This window comes from Choloepus didactylus, chromosome 6 (genome assembly GCF_015220235.1).
Source record: "Choloepus didactylus isolate mChoDid1 chromosome 6, mChoDid1.pri, whole genome shotgun sequence".
Classification (NCBI taxonomy): Eukaryota; Metazoa; Chordata; class Mammalia; order Pilosa; family Megalonychidae; genus Choloepus; species Choloepus didactylus.
The window spans coordinates 125,967,331-125,971,589 of NC_051312.1; positions in this window are offsets into that span (position 1 = coordinate 125,967,331).

A 4,259-nucleotide genomic window follows, 5' to 3' on the forward strand; every position below is an offset into this window, starting at 1 on the left:
AATCAAAGCAAACTGGAGTCTATGGTCAACAGTAACATTGTAATATACCTCCATTAAATGTAACAAAGGCAATACGCCAATGCTAAATGTATATGAGAAGGGGATATAGGGGAGTAATATGGGATTCTTGGTAGTGGTGTTATTTGCTGTCCTTAGTAGTATATTGTATTGTATGACATGTTATTTTTCTTTTTATCATTTTTTCTTATTGCTAAAAAAAAAAAAAACAATTTTTCTTGTAGTAATCAGTATGTTCAAGTGCTGATTGCAGTGATAAATGTAAAACTTTATGATGATACCATGAACAACTGATTGTACACTGTGGATAAATGTATGGTATGTGAACATAACTCTATAAAATTGTAGGAAAATAGATATATAGGAGTAAAAGTGTTGGAGAAAACATGGTGAGAGGGATGATGCCTCACCAATATGGACTAACTACAATGTGTAAACTCAGAATTGAATCTTAGAACATAGCCTAACGTGGACACAATAATTGTAATAGTCCCTAGATTGTAAGCTCTTACAGCAGTTAACTCTATCCCTGAATTGTAAGGCCTATCTCTAAACTTTGAGATGCTGATCCCCTAGCGTATAACCTGATTGGTCTCTGGAACAATGCATATCTCTGAGACACCTGAAACTCAGAGCTAGAGCTCAGCAGATATGAATGTCAGTATTAGTGCATACAGCCACTGTCAAAAAAAACAAAAAAAGCTGAAAAAGAGCCCAGACTTCAATTAGTGATATGAATGAAGCAGGTCTGGTTAAGACCAGGGCAAGCCAGGCCAAAGGGTAAAGGTTGAAACTGATTGTGTTTTCAAACTTCAACTTTCATATGAGACCAAGGGAATAGGTATCTATTTGGTATAGGATCTAAATTTTCTAAACGGTACAACTCTACAGTCGATTTGTTCAAACACCACAACTGCATGGAACTTTGAATAGGAAGTGAGATACGGTAGGTTAGTATAGGCTGGAGTGAAATAGTGACACATCTTAAAGTAATTTGGGCAGATAATAAAAAATATATTTACAGCCTCCCCCTCCCCAGCCCCGAGGATCTGGGGGAAGGTGCGGATGTGTTGGACATCCTCACCTGGACTGGTGTTGATGTTGTCACAAACATTGGGACTGGCAGTTTGATGTGCTGAGCCCTCGAGCATGGGACTTGCCCTTATGAAGCTCATTACCACAAAGGAGAGTCTAAACTTGTATGTAATGGTGCCTAAGAGTCTCCCCCTGAGTACCTCTTTGTTGCTCAGATGTGGCCCTCTCTCTCTCTAACTGAGCCATCTCGACAGGTGAACTCGCTGCCCTCCCCCCCTACGTGGGACCCGACTCCCAGGGGTGTAAATCTCCCTGGCAACGCAGAGTATGACTCCCGGGGATGAATGTGGACCCAGCATCATGGGACTGAGAGTATCTTCTTGACCAAAAGGGGGATGCAAAATGAGACAAAATAGTTTCAGTGGCTGAGAGATTCCAAATGGAGTCGAGAGGTCACTCTGGTGGACATTCTTATGCACTATATAGATAACACCTCTTAGGCTTTAATGTATTGGAATAGCTAGAAGTAAATACCTGAAACTACCAAACTCCAACCCAGCAGTCTGGACTTCTGAAGACAATTATATAATAATGTAGATTACAAGGGGTGACAGTGTGATTGTGAAGATCTTGTGGATCACACCCCCTTTATCTAGTGTATGGATGAGTAGAGGAATGGGGATAAAAACTAAAGGACAAATGGGGTGGGATGGGGGGATGATTTGGGTGTTCTTTTTTTACTTTTATTTTTTATTCTTGTTCTGGTTCTTTCTGATGTAAGGAAAATGTTCAAAGATAGATTGTGGTGATGAACGCATAACTATGTTATCATACTGTGGACAGTGGATTGTATATCATGGATGATTGTATGGTGTGTGAATGTATTTCAGTAAAACTGAATTAAAAAAAAAAAAAAAGAAAAGAAAAAGAAAATGGCAGCCTTGAGATGATGATGGACATGATTTTAGGCCTATGGGCCTAAAAGTCACTTTAGATTAAAGTCAGCTACTGTGCATGTCAAGCAGGCCCATTTTGGTTAGATCCAGCTTTATCTATCAAGATAGCCTTGGAATTGGGGTGGGTTAGTTCTGGTCTGACTCAAGGCCCTTCATGAATAAACATTAGGGGCTGTCTTTAGTGATCATAAGACTCTAAAAAGGAAAAACTGGATAAAGGGGTACAAGTGAGGGTCAGTCGAAGTTTTTACAATACAAGGGCATGAGATAAAGGCAATATATTTTTTTTAATTTAAATTTTTATTTTTCAAATTGGTCATGCAGCAGAAAGTCTCAAGCAAAAGTGAGAAAGCATCCTGTGTATATAGTAGAGACCATGTTGTAAGCCAGCTAATTAAAAGCATTATCAGAGATCAAGACAACTGGATTTCAGAGATTTCAGGTATTTCCCTCTGTCTATTCTAATATACCAGAAAGTGAAAAGGAGTATCTATATAATGATTTAGTAATCATAATCATCCCCTAAATCCTAACTTCTCAGTTACAACTTAAAGAAGTTATATGACTCATTCAAGGTTATATGAGTTAGGAATTTGGAGCATGTAGATGAGGTTAATCAAGAAATGCCAGCAAATACATGTAATTCCATTTGAGAGCCTTCACATTAATGAGGATATTTGTAAACAGGCCTATCCTACTACAGAAGGATCAAAGGCAAAAGAAAGTTAAATATGAGGTATTGCAACCACAGAGATCTTCAGCGTAAAATACTGAAATCAAGTACTGAGATTTGGCTCTGTTGTCCTTTATGTCTGTGGTGAGTTCAAGGTCTCTTCTGCCCTCACGGAGAAAATTAAGATTAAAGACTAAAAACAGTGTACATTTAGCCATGAAAGTATATGCAGATCATTAGATTTTGCTGCAAATTATATAATTCCTTAAACATATAAATGAAAGGTTAGCAATTAGTGGTTAGTTTCTGTATATTACTTAGTTCTATAAAGGGTTTATTCATAACTTGTGTTAAATTTTTTTTCAGCGTTTATTTATTTATTTATTTATTTTTGGATGTTCACAGCGGCATTATTCATAATAGCCAAAATGTGGAACAACCCATATATCCATCAGCAGAAGAACTGATAAACAAAATGTGATCTATCTGTATAATGGAATATTATTCAGCCATAAAAAGAAATGAATTTCTAATACATGAAACCACATAGATGAACCTTGAAGAACCTTGAGTGAAGTAAGCCAGACACAAAAGTACAAACACTGCATGATCCTGCCTATATGAAACAACTAGAATATGCAAATTCGTAGAGACAGAACATAGATTATGGGTTACCAGGGGTGGAGATGGGTGTGGGGAACGGGAAGTTAGTACTTAATGGATACTGAGTTTCTGTTTGGGATAATGAAAAAGTGGATGGTAGTGATGGTAGCACAGCATTGTGAATGTAACAAACACTACTGAATTGTACACTTGAAAATGGTTAAAATGGGAAATGTTATGTTGAATATATATTACCACCATAAGCATTTTTTTAAAAAGTAGTAGCTTTGGCCCTTGGATTTTTTTTAATTTAATTTTTATTGAGATTGTTTACACACCACACAACTATCCAAAGATCCAAAGTGTACAGTCAACCACCCCCGGCACCCTCATATGGCTGTGCGTCCATCACTACATCCAATTTTTGTTCAATTTTTAGAAACTTTTCATTACTCCAGACAAGAAACAAAGCGAAAGAAGGAAAAAAGAAAAAAAAGGAAACTCGAATCCTCCCATATCCCTAACTAACCCCCCTCCATTGTTGACTCGTAGGATTGGTATAGTACATTTGCTACTGTTTATGAAAGAACGTTGAAATATTACTAACTGTAGTATATAGTTTGCAATAGGTATATATTTTTTCCCTATATTCCCCTCTATTATTAACTTCTAGTTGTATTGTCATACATTTGTTCTGGTTCATGGAAGAGATTTCTAATATTTGTACAGTTACTCATGGACATTGCCCACCATAGGATTCAATTTTATGCATTCCCATCTTTTGACCTCCAACTTTCCTTCTGGTGACATTTATGACTCTGAGCTTCCCCTTTCCACCTCATTCACGCACCATTCAGCACTGTAGTTATTCTCACAACTTGCTACTAACACCTCTGTTCATTTCCAAACATTTAAGTTCATCCTAGTTGAACATTCTGCTCATACTAAGCAACCACTCCCCATTCTTTAGCCTC